The sequence below is a fragment of the Lampetra planeri genome, chromosome 40 (genome assembly GCF_965212315.1).
Source record: "Lampetra planeri chromosome 40, kcLamPlan1.2.h2, whole genome shotgun sequence".
Lineage (NCBI taxonomy): Eukaryota > Metazoa > Chordata > Hyperoartia > Petromyzontiformes > Petromyzontidae > Lampetra > Lampetra planeri.
The window spans coordinates 6,461,806-6,475,304 of NC_136146.1; the positions used below are offsets into that span (position 1 = coordinate 6,461,806).

A 13,499-nucleotide genomic window follows, 5' to 3' on the forward strand; every position below is an offset into this window, starting at 1 on the left:
TGGTTCTTTCGGTAAAGTCACGTAGAAGGGAAGTAATAAAATAATAAAAATAAAACATAATAAAATAATTCTCACGACATTTCGGCCACAACGCGAGTAGCCGTCCTCAGGTGAAGACCAGGTCTGTCGGGGAGAAGACCAGGTCTGTCTTCACCTGAGGACGACTGCTTGCGTTGTGGCCGAAACGTCGTGAGAATTATTTTATTATGTTTTATTATTTTATTACTTCACTTCTACGTGACTTTACCGAAAGAACCAAGAAGACTTCGTCACTTTGATCGTTGGTTGAGCCAAAAGCCGCCGCTGATGTGAGAATAACCGGCATTGGCCAAAGTTTCCATTGCCAGAAGCCTGCAGGGACAAAAACAAAAACAATACAAGAAGCTCAATCTTGATTTGAAGCTTTCGTGAAAGAGTATGAATACAAGAAGTATCGGCATTCTCGGAGGCTTTCCTGGATAAATGATGCAGCCAACGACCGCGTGCCTATAACACAGTTGGGTGAGCGTGCTCGATACGCAGATACAAAAAAAAACGTCCACAGAATTCAATCTACAGTCGTAAATAATGCATTTGTTTAACTTTAACGCAGGTGGGTGACCCCCTGTCCACCCACGGGTCTGCGTGCCAGCCGGAGCTGCCCACTCACCGAGACTTGGCCGTGCGCATTACCCCCCCACCCCTCCGTTCCTCCACAAAAAAGCCCCCCACCCGTTACTCATTCGCATTCATGCCGCCACTTTCAGACGCTGGCAAAACTCCCGAGCTAACAATGCTCAAAAGCCTGCGCGGAGTTTACCCGACTCTCGAACGGCGTTCTATCTCATCGCCCGGCTGGCTGGTGGTGGTGGCGTATTCCAGCGCCTTCGGGAGAGAGCGGCGAGGGGTTGGTGGTTCACCGTAGCCCTCACTTCAACCCTTTGGGCGTCGAGAAGGAGTCGTAACCCCGTGGCTCGCCAGGTGAAGGCGGTGCGGCAAACACGTGGGCACCATCGGTTTCCAGCCTGCGTTGGATGGAGTGTTCAACCCCCACCCGCCGTGGCATCGCAACGCGTGGGGTTTTCTGAAAGGCACTCCGGCTTCCTCCAAAGTGTAAACACTCGTTCATTGGCTGATGATGTGTCCGTAGGTAGAGGACCGCAGAGCTTGGACAATTGTTTACGCAGGCTCATTGAAGCGGCTGCTTTCGTGCTCGTGTGTCTGTATGTCATCCGAGTGCCTCTGAATGGTCCTCTCTCTTCGTGAGTGAGCGATCTATTAGATCGTTGTTATTGTCGTTTTGTGTGGGATTATGTGAGTGACCACACTTCACCCCGCTGGACGGTGTGGGGCTGGCGAAGATGTGAGCGCAGAAGCACAGTACAACAATGTTGTATTTTTTTTTTTGCCGGACTGCCCTCTACTGTGCAGCGCCACATGCTAGGGGAACATGTAGCACGTGCGTGACCACGCGATCCAGAGCATCATCAACGGGCTCGATAAAACACGTGCACCACTTCGTGGACAGGCCGGCGGCTGGTTGTCCTAGCGGAGACTCGCCCCCGACACAGGAATGAGGAATTTCCACCGCTGGCTCTGGGGGCGGGGGGAGAGGGGTGGTGGTGGGGGGGGGACTTACACGGGAGATGACCGCCAACTCCCGAGTATGCCACCTTCCACCACAAATCAATTCCCTGCCGCCGGAAAAAAAACACAGACGCCAACTTCCTGGACTGTCCCGGGGAAGAAGAGATTTGGACCGGTGGTGGCTTAGCTGTCAATCCATCCGGTTTACCCCGTATTCTTGAACAGGGAAATCGAGTTTTCGGATCCGTACGGCGTTCAGACGTTTCAACACGTGGCTTTGCAAGGGTCACGGTGTGACCAATAATGTCTGAGTCGGTCTGTAATAAGGTCGACGTTCGCCAATTTTTTTTGTAGCCCCGCCCACCACCCCCCCGTTAAATTCCCTGGTTACCACATTCAGACAAGCCCCTCCCCCCCCCCCACCCCTTAACTTGTATTTAAAGGCTTGTCTCTTGGAATTTTGCCTCACTTGATGCAGTAAATTTAGCTGTGACGGTCCCACCTGATGACGGAGACTTGTGTTGCCTCCGGAACGTCGTGATTTATTATTGTATTTCTATTATTACTTCTGTAATAATGTTCCAGGAGACTGGACGCCGGGGTTTGGAGGCACACGTATTTATTCCGTGTCGGTATAGCACAACACTGACATACAAGACTGGAGGGGGTATCGGCCCCCTCACCCGTCTAACTGGGGATACACTCTCTAGCTACGCCTAGCCTACCTCTGGGTCCTCCACTAACGGGCAAGGGGAGGCTAGCTCGCCGACACTGGTAAGTCGGGCTCACGGTACCCGGAGTCCCAGACCAGCTCTTACAAGAGCACCGGCTCTGGCTCTCGGGACCACGCCGCTGGCTCGATCCTGTTCGGCCCTGATAAGGGCGGCGATCCAGGGGAGTCCAGGGCTCTATCTACGACGATCTTCAGCCTTCACTGGTTAGCTTCAACATCTCTCCCCGAGCCCTCCGGCTCATCCCCTTTTATACCAAAATCCACCGCTGAGCGGTGGGGCCCCGGGGGATCCCAGCTCCGCGTCAGCCCCCCAGGCTGCCCGATGCGGACGTCGCTGGGAGCACCTTCCCGTGCACCGACATAGCCACGCCCACTGTATTTCTTTCCCATCTGATCCCATTCTATAACAGCCCCTCCGTAACACCCCTACACTTCTATTATTTTATTACTTATTTTTATTTTTACCTACGTGACTTTTCATCTTCTTGGTTCTTTCGGTAAAGTCACGTAGAAGGGAAGTAATAAAATAATTAAAATTAAACATAATAAAATGCGCATTTCCCCCCCTTCCAACCCAGCTTAAATAGACGCTCCAAACGTGGTGGTGTTTCATTTAGACGCTTTCGCCTCGACAGACTTGGTCTTCACCTGAGGACGGCTACTTGTGTTGTGGCCGAAACGTCGTGAAAATTATTTTATTATGTTTTATTTGTATTATTTTATTACTTCCCTTCTACGTGACTTTACCGAAAGAACCAAGAAGATGAATCCCTGCAGTCACGAAAGCTTTAAATCGAAATGTAACCGCCTCTACGTGACTTTACCGAAACAACCTAAGAGTATGAGTCTGTAATAAGGAGTTGACGGGTCTGTAGTGGCAACCGTAGCCACATTTGAGCAGGAAACCAACGCCTACGTGCCACAGCTTTTGGGGACGGTTCTTTTACGCATTGCAGGCGCGGATTTGAAGTATCAAAGCGTGCGCGGTGCCTGCGGGCGCGTGTCATTAGTCTCTGCCCACACACCTTGAGGTCCCATCCAGGGCCCCTAAGCGATGGCCACCTGTTCGGGTTTAACTGGGGCCAATGCGGGGGAATCGCCATCTGTGTTCCGGTGGCAGGGAATGGTTTGGTGCCGGTAATGCGTCGGTCTTTATTCGAGGATGCTGCGCAGATTTTAATGAGAACTGCGCGGTCTCGTAAGTGGGATAGAGTTACTTTGTCTCACTGTCTGGGTTACACCCGTGCCTCAGTGAGTGGGCGAGTGGTTCAGTTAGTGCGTGAGCGAATGAATGATTGGTTGTGTGAGTGAGTGGGTAAGTGAGTGGGTGCGTGAGTGGGTGAGTTAGGAGGCGAATGAGTGAGTGATTGAGTGAATGAGTGAGTGAGTGATACGGTGAGTTAGTGAGTGATTGAGTGAGTAAGTGACAGGGTGAGTGAGTAATTGAGTGAGTTAGTAGGTGAATGAGTGAATGAATGAGCGAATGACCGGTTGAGTTAGTGAGTGGGTGATTAGCTTGCCACTTTCTCCATCAAACAGTTTGACAGACCTCGGCTAACTGAGCAAATATATCCGTGATTAGTCTTTTGGAAAAAGATTAAAGTTTCAAGTTAGCTGTGTTTAACAAGGCGTGAACTCAAGAGACAAGGATGAGTCTCATTTGCACGAGTGACCTGGGGCAGTTGTCTGCCAGTAGTGGGGGAGGAGGGCGGGGGGGGCGTCAATGACTGCTCCGTGTGTATACAATGCGAGGGGTTGTTTTTTTCGAATTTGGCAAATTTGGACAATGACGCAGGCACACAACGGCCGACACTTGGAAACGCCGCGGGAGCATTGTCGCGGTTAATAACGCGCGTGTTACAACGTCCTTTATTTACTCCGGGAATAACTCACGCGTCGAGCCTCAAAGACTCTCTCAGGAGGAAAGTCCCTGCTCATTTTGGGATGTTTGATGAATTCCGTTCGCCAGTGTTTTGGCTTCACGTGGGAGGAAACGAGAATACCTGGAAAAGCCCCCGTACCTCCTCCACCCCCACACCCCCGACGCGCATGAAATAATTCACAATCGAGGCTCCGCACTCAGATGGCTTCAATAAAAAAAATTGTCTGCACCGCTATCTCCCTGACCGCCCTTGCAACGTACAGCAGCGTTCTTCGCTAATTATCAGAAGGGTGCCACTTTCGCCGATAACACTGGTCAACACACTTTTTCTGGCATAAGGTATTCCAACGGTTTGAAGATAATTTTGGGGTGCTGATTCCAAATCTGGCATCAGTTTTTGTCTATCACATCAGGTTTTTGAGATATCAAATATTGCATTTTCAATAAAAACTGCAGAAGAAAAATATTAAATAAATGTGGATATCTGCATAAAATGATATTATAAACACACTATCCTAAAAATACAGCACCATATTTTAACACTAAAGCAGTCACTGACTCGCAACAACTTGCAATCATAAGTAACAGAGTTAATTCCGGGTAAAATCAATGAAAATGGGGTATGCCGATAGCATAATAATGAGATGTGATAGAGCAAATCTGAGATCAGATTTGGAATCAGCACCATGAAATTAGTCTAAAACAGCTGCAAAAGTCCAGGCCAGAAAAAAAAGTTTCTTCTTTTTTGTTGACCAGTGTAATACAATCAGTGTGTGTGAGGGCCGCCACACATTTGAAACCGCTGGGGGCGTGACAGCAGCACTACGATCACGACGACGATAACGATCGGGGGGGGGTGTCGTTGCCACTCGTTGTGCGCTGTCGCGTGGCCGCACTTCAGGAGCCGCACTAAATGCCACCAGAGGCCACCACAGGCCCCCGCGCCTTGCAATGAACAACACCGATGTACAGGCAATTGTTTTTGTTGTCCTCACTCGCTCCTCAATTGTTGTCATTTGGCTGCCGAATTAAATATCGCGTGCAGGTATGAACGTACGTACGTTGAACTTCCTTCGCACCGTACGTAAGCCGACCGTGCTAATCGGTATGCGCAAAGGTGGAGTTCGTTTATCTCAGGAACGTGGGAGGTGACAACGGAGGCCTCGTGGAGACGTTCAACCAGCGGTGGATTGACCATGGCTGATGATGATAATGCCCATGATGATTGACTTCCTAAGAATTTTTTTTTGTACACAGCCCCGATCTCCTGGTATCCCTTTTATGAACGGTATTGGCTCGAATTAAATAAATATATGTTCGATAAAGTTAATAATAAAATAATTCCACGTTCCTGGCCCCAAATTATATTCGTAACTCCCCCCCCCCCCCCCACTAAAACAGGCAACTCTTCGAGTTTCTTAAATCGAAAATGTCAAAATCTTAAAATGTCAAAATCTTAGCAGCAAAATCTTAGCAGCTGAACTTTTTCCTAATCTCACGCGTGGCAGCAGCCGTACAGCAGCCCCTGCCATTCACTTCGCACGCGCGCGAGCGAGAGAGAGACACACAAATCGGGCCCTCAAAGTCGAATCAAAATTCTCGTGCCAGCTCACCGTCTCCTCACCCACCACCACTGCCTGTCCGTGACGGCTTGGGGGGGGGTGGGGGTGGGGTGGCATCATTTGTTTTGGCGGGGGTCAAAGCCAAGATGGGCAAGCGAAGGAGAAAGAGTCCCAGGTAAGAAGACAAAGTCAACGTTTTGGTGTTTTGCAATTTTCAATCACGAATCAAATCGAAGGAGGCGGTGGCCCTGAGTCGCTGTCAACAAAGTGGGAGAGTGGTGACTTGGGGGGGAGGGGCATCTGTGAAAAAGAGCTTTATTGCTCATCGGATTCCTCCAGTATAAATACAGATTCTGAAGAATGTGTGTGTGTTCCGGATGAGTTTACGATTTTAAGCAAACATTTCGATTTTTGTATTTTATTTTTTTACCCGGGATATGTTTTTTTGTTCGGTTCATTTACACTCTTTAATAATTACCCAACGTGCTTCGTTGCTGTCAAAGGGACGCCTCCAGCCACGCGACGCGGCGCCTCTGGGCGGAGGGAAGATCACGGGAGTTGATGGCGCGGGGTTTTGGCGTGCCGAAATCCGATGTTCGGATGTTGCACACTGCAGCACGTACGTACGTTGAACTTCTTTCGCACCGTACGTAGCCGCCCGTGCGAATCGGAAGCGCGGTGGGGAAGTACAACAAACTAACAACAACAACCGCCATTCGCCACTAAGTTGCGGTGACGTCCCCACGACGCTTGTGCCAGGCCATGTGCACCTTGAGGCCACGTGAAGTGTCGAACGCCCGCTGGCAGGAGGTCACGGGGCAGACCCAGCAGGTGCCACGGGTCGACTGACTGAGATAATCGAGATGACTGGCTGATGCACCACCTGTGCCCCCTACTGTGCCAACTGTGCCAACTAAACACACACAAACACTGTTCTAAAGAAATGACGGTTCAACCGAGAAAACAATGGTCGGTACATCGGGAACACAGCCCAGGGTTGGTGACGCTCACCCGGGGTCAAGCGCCCGCGACCTCTTCGTAAGGCCTCCTCCTTCCGTTCATCGGCACGGAACTGCCCCTGCGTCACCTTGTGGCGAGAGGCGCTTGCCCCCCTGCCCTTGGTGCCCGTTGGTGGTAGGGTCCTGGCCCCTCTGACCCAACACGTGAACATCATTGGATTGTGTCACGCGAAGTAGGGCTTTGGCGAGCAAAATAATCCATAACACTGGTCAACAAAAAAAAATCTTTTTTTTTTCTGGCCTGGACTTTTGCAGCTGTTTTAGACTAATTTCAGGGTGCTGATTCCAAATCTGATCTCAGATTTGCTCTATCACATCTCATTTTTATGCTATCGACATACCCCATTTTCATTGATTTTACCAGAAATTATCTCTGTCACTTATGATTGCAAGTTGTTGCGAGTCAGTGACTGCTTCAGTGTTAAAATATGGTGCTGTATTTTTAGGATAGTGTGTTTATAATATAATTTTATGTAGATATCCACATTTATTTAATATTTTTCTTCTGCAGTTTTTATTGAAAATGCAATATTTGATATCTCAAAAATCTGATGTGATAGACAAAAACTGATGCCAGATTTGGAATCAGCACCCCAAAATTACCTTAAACCCGTTGGAAAGTGTGTCGACCAGTGTAATATAGGGGAGAGGGGGGTTGGGTTAGATCACGTAAATATAAATGTGTTGGTAAACCCGCCACCACCCGACGTTACTAGTACAGCACACCGGTGTGTTGGAAAGTAAACCCACATCATTTACAATTCGAGTACGACGTTTCGGCAGTAATTACCACTGGCATCATCAGACGACGGCCGGATTTTGGGAAGAAATCCTCCAGTTTCGGTCATTGTCTTGCGTAGTCATTGCTGACTCGCCTGAGACCATTACCTGACGGCACTCGACAATCCGGATTAAGCCCAGGCCGCTGGCAGTGGGTGTGCATGAATGTTCCTCCGATGTATTTCCTGATCGGCATGCTCGTTGTTCAGCGTGATGCCCGACGTTTTGCTCCACATGCTGGGTTTTTTACGGTCACTGCGCAGTAGTACTGGTATATATTGTACGTACGTCTAACTTTCTTCGCACCGTACGTAGTCAACAGTGCTGAGTGGAGGTCACGTGTTTTGCATTCGAATTGTTAGTGACCTTTAATGTATTTTCAACCCAAGGTATTCCTTGTAAGAGGTCTCTGATCCCAATGGGCAGCTATGGGATTCACGAACAGCCCCTGTTCTCAGTCCAAATGCGCTGCATGAAGGCTTCCCCGTGTTGATCGTTGAGTAAGCAGACATCACAGAGGCACGTCTGAGTTCCCTTCAAGAGGATCAGCCCCTTCCCCACCCGCCCTGGAGAAATGCGCTCGCCACACGATGGTCACACGGATATTAAAAACTCCCCGAGATGGAATTCAGTCAGAAACAATGGCCCATGCGATTCCATTCATTATATATATAAGAATTGATCATTGTGGTTCCAGTCGCAATATGTTCGTATCGAGCAACGGGTGTACCCACTGAGTTTCGCGTTAGTATCCCAGACCATGCATTGCTGGCCAGCTGAGGCTGCTGACTGCTTTTTTTTCTCTCCACAAGCCCCAAACCACAATCGATATGAAATTTAAAACAAAATAAAAACGGTGACCGCTCTTGGCACGGTCTTGATTAAATCTTCTCATTATTTAAATATATTGAGCCAGCTGGCCAGAAGCAAGTGGCAGTGGAATCAACAACAGCCTCCATTCGCCACCGACTGATGTCACCACGGCGCTTGCGCCAGGCGATGTGCTCTATAGACCGCATGAAGCGTTGAAGGTTTCCTGGCAGGAGGTCAAACGACAGACCCAGGTGCCATGGGTTGACTGAATGGAATGACTGACAGATGCACCAGCTGTGCCCCATACTGTGTAAACTTGCTGTGTTTTATCAGCCCGACGTTCCGCTCATTGTTGTGAGCATCAATGTTCTATTCTCCGTAGCGTCCGTCACGAGCCTCCTCCTCCACAGAGGCCAACCTTGACCATGGCTTGTGCCGGTCATCTGCAAGTCCAATCAGCTACAAATGCCCCTGCATCGCATCAGCCCACCTGCCAAGCCCATGCCACCCATCGTTTAGCCATTCCATCCGGCTAGACGGATGCTGCTTGGACGAGGGGCGACAGACTTTCACGCCGGAGCCACACCGAATATATAATTTGCGAAGCTCTGTCGCACGCAACCGAATCTCTTAATTGTGAACGCCTTTTTTTTTCTATTATTATTTCACTTATATTTTTATTACTTCTTTTTTTACCTACGTGACTTTACCGAAAAACGTAAGAGTATGAATCATTGCAGTCACGAAAGCTTCAAATCTAGAATTAACGTCATTGCAAGCAGCTGCAGGCAGTGGAACAAACGGGTTGCTTGCATTAGAGGCACCTTAAACGTTGAGCATCGATCTACTCGGTGATATTGTCGCGACGTGTTTGATCACATCCAGCATCGTGTGATGATTGGTCGTCACGATCGTTGTAATTCCCTCAATTGCGCAACCACTCGCTCAGACGCGGACACAGCGGTCGCAGGCGATCGTTAAGGAGCGTAGTTTTTGCAAGCGCGGTTCGCATTTGCCGAACTCATCGCTGATCGCTGGGCTGTTAAAGCCCGGCGTGAGAATCGAGTCCCGTAACGAGGAGACGCGTGGCATGCTCGCACACACGCTCGCTCGCTCGCTCGCTCGCCTCTTCGCTGTCACAGGCGAATAATGCAGCGTCCCCCCCCCCCCTTCCCCGGGGGGGCACGCGTCACCCTGAAGAAGACGCCGACCCCCCGGGGGGAGGGGGTGGGCGACCGTCTCGAGGGACCGGGGTAATGGTGACGCAGCCTTCACTAAAATTTCAGAGGTGACCTTTCAGATGCAACTTGCATGGCGGAGTTCTAAAAGAACTCCGCCATGCAAGTTGGTGGTGGAAAGTGTAGGGGGATCGGTAACTGATGGACCCCCACACCCCCCCACTCACCCCCCCCCCCCTCTCTCCTCGTGACTATACAGCAGCCAAGGCAGGCAAGTGGAGAGCAGAGCCCCCGGGGGACATGGAGCGGTGAAATTGGAGTTACAAAAAAAAAACCGAGGGAAGAAATCAAGGATCGCACCAAAAATCGAGCAAAGCTGCACCGGGAGTGCCAGCAACAGTGGCCAGACTTGCGCAGGGCTTCGTTAAAGCCGTGGGTAGAGAATTGCAGGGCAATGCAATACGATTGGTATTCATTAAGTGTCTAAATGCAACAGCATCTCGAAGCCCTAAACAAATGGAGGTGTGCGGTAGTGCAGTGGTCAGCGCACTGCTTTGGAAACCCATCTTGTTAAAGATGCCTTCCCTCTTGGGATGGAATGCGCATCATAAATTTTAATTATTATTATTACGAACCGAGCGACACGAGTTCTATTCTCGCTCACGGCCAAAACCAGCAGTGACGATTATCTGGACCGGTCCTGCGCCCCACCCCGAAGTCGACTCAGCCTCAAATGAATATATGGCCCGGTGTATGAGCATCAGCACTGGGGAGACAAAGGTGGACTGGCCTGGTGCTGGACACCTTCGCCTTTGTGTACCGTGCCGGGCCCCGTCAGTGCTCGCAGACAGCACTTGCCCCAAGCGTCTGTGCAGGTCACACGGGGGATCTTTGCCTTTGCAGTGACCGCAGAGAAGAGGACTGCCAGGCAGTAACGGAAAGGGGGTACAGCTGTGAATGACGCCATTCATAGCGATGGAAAAGAGAGGGGCGGTCGTAGGTGGAGAGAGACGATGCATGGATATGGAAACAGAGGTAGAAAGAAAGAAACAATAAGATGTTTTTACCCTTCAAGGAAATAAAACAGGAGGTGTGAAGATAGTCTTGGTTCTTTCGGTAAAGTCACGTAGAAGGGAAATAATAAAATCATATGAATATAAAACAATAAAAATTCTCACGACGTTTCGACTGCAACAGAAAATTTGAATTTTCTTGCTGTGGATTTCACACCTGATGACGATTGCTTGTGTTGCAGTCGAAACGTCGTGATAATTTGTATTGCTTTATATTTATATTGTTTTATTATTTCCCTTCTACGTGACTTTACCGAAAGAATCAAGAATATGAATCCCTGCAGTCACGAAAGCTTTAAATCAGGTGTGAAGATTTTCGAACACCAAATAGAAACCTTTTTGCAAGGAATCAAGTTCGCATTAACCACAAATACATGAGATGAACATGCAAACAGAATGTATTATCATGATATATGGGCATTGTCTTCGAAACTGATTGGCCCACACCAGAGACAGTTTTCTTAATGGCCTAGTCTAACCAGTGTCAGACCAGAGGACGCCAAAAATACTGGCAAAAAAAGGTCCCATGATAGAGGGTAGAAAGGTTCTGGCAGCTAGACACATTGAGCTTCCAAGAGAGCGTTCTTCACTCATTTGCAGAGGGGGTGGTGGGGGGGAGGATGGGCAATTTCGCCGATAATACATCATCAGTGTGAAGGAAGCCACAAAGTGAAACCATTGGGGGTTTGACAGCAGCACCATGATGATAATGATGGGGGTGTTGTTGTCACTCTGTGTGCATTGTCGGAGAGGGGTAGGGGGGTAGGAGCCACCAGTGGCCTGAGGGCCTTGCAATGACGAGCACTGTTCCAAGACGTGCTAGCCTGCGTAGAAGAGGAGGCCACTGTCGTCTCCAGAAGGTGACTGTGGCCTGAGTGAGCAATTGCAAGGCTGCACCTTTAACGGGATTATTAGAATCAGAATGTGTGTTTATTCTGGGGGGGATATAATGAACTCTGAAGCTATTTTTCACAGATGCTTAGTAGGGGCGGTTCAGAACGTTACAACAACAAACAATACGATATGAGTGCAAAGTAAAACAAATCACTGAAAAACATATATATATATACAAATGCAACTAAACTGTTTGTTTTACTTACCAGAAAATCACACCGAGCTATTAGCTTATTTTTCATGTGACCTGGCCATCACAAATTATAGCTCAACGCAGCAGCGGCGTATCACGTGCAAATATATGGAAGCAAAACGTCTTATAAGGTACGGCGAGTTGTCAAAAAGGTCAAACGCACAAAAAGGCGTGCACATGTACGACAAAAAAAAACTTAACAATTCACAGAGAGAGGGAGGGAGGCACAGTGTAGAGAAGGAAAGATTCATAGATTCAAAGGTAGAGAAGATGTACAATTCATAGATACAGTTTGACAGGGGTTGCTACCATTGTGGAAGAGTAGGCCAAATACTCTGTCGAGAGCGGCTTCCTGTAAGCATGCCCTCTGGTGGAGGCCGTGAGCGCAAGACTAAAGCCCGGCTGCACCTTTGCTTGTAGGCACCCAGTGGAACTAATGGCGATAAAACACATTCCTGCGGAGGGAGCTGGTAGGAACGTTGGCTTGCTCGGTCAATGGCCAGGGTCAACGGCGGCGTGGTGTATTCCGCAAATATGGCCGACTGTGAGGGCGGGCACAAGCCGGCGTGAGTAGGTTAAACGTTGAGTTTTATAAGGGCACCACGGGGTGACCAGCCCCTCCCCACGAAGCCCCACCCCTCCCACTCCCCACCCAGCCCCACCCTCCCCACCCAGCAACTCCCCACCCTCCCCTCTCCACCCAGCCCCACCCCTCCCATTTTTGGATGCACGACGGACGGACGGACACAATAATCCAATGTGGGCTGGTGTAACCAGGAGGTTCCTACCAGTATTATTGGGTATTTTGGTAAAGTCACCGAGATAGGTTCAAATAAAATAACAAAAGAAAACTACGACGTTTCGAATCCAACACAAGCGATCGTCATCAGGAGAAAAAACATAGCGGGAAAGGTGCTGAGACATGATGTTTTAAAGGTTTGAAATGGGTGTAGCCCAAGGGTCTTAAGCGAAGTGTGCGGGGCTAATGATGTTAAAGTGAGGATGGAAACATCACAGCCAGTTATGACTTAAACTGGTTAATAGCGTCCTTCCAATGATTGCTCAGTTTGTACCCATTAACCCGTTTAAGTCATAACTGTCTGTGATGTTTCCATCCTACCTTCCGATGTTCTCATTTTAACATCATTAGCCCTGCCCACTTCGCTTATGACCTTGGGCTACACCCATTTCAAACCTTTAAAACAGTCTGCCTCAGCAGCTTTCCCACTATTTTTTTTCTCCTGATGACGATCGCTTGTGTTGCGATCGAAACGTCGTAGTTTTTTGTTATGTTTTTAGTTATTTTCATTCTTATTTTCATTTGATATTTTCATTGAACCTATAATTTTTCTGCAATATTTTTCTGTCTTGTCTTGGATTTTCTGTTTGCACATAGTCACTTTAAGATGTTTTCTTGTTCATGTTTTTTTGTTTGTTGCGGTTGCACCCGATTCAAGAGCCAAATGGCTCACAGGGCTATACCTAATAAATGAACTTTGAACTTTGAACGTGACTTTACAGAAAGACACAAGAATATGAATTCCTGCAGTCACGAAAGCTTTGAGTCAAGATTTAATGCCGATATAATAAGTATGACCCCCATCATGAAGCCAGAAAACGGTTAAATGGTTCCCCCAATAACGCAGAGCACGGCGGATTGTGACGTGAATTATCAGGCATTATCAGACATTATCCCCCTATGCCATGCCGATAATCGGTGTGTCGGTCCCACTTCGGTGTTCGGAGACGTGAACGTCCCTCCCCGTAATTAAACGTTTGATCGTTTCCGATTAATTTTTCTGGTCA

At 48.7% G+C, this 13,499-nt stretch overlaps 1 long non-coding RNA gene across 1 annotated transcript in view; it reads right to left on the reverse strand.

Moving 5' to 3' along the window:
• Positions 1–223: 223 nt before the first annotated feature.
• Positions 224–13,499, reverse strand: part of LOC144731674 (uncharacterized) — a 39,724-nt gene continuing 26,448 nt past the window's right edge. The window contains exon 3 of the long non-coding RNA XR_013588003.1: positions 224–351. This is a non-coding gene — a long non-coding RNA (uncharacterized LOC144731674). The remainder of the gene's footprint in view (positions 352–13,499) is intronic.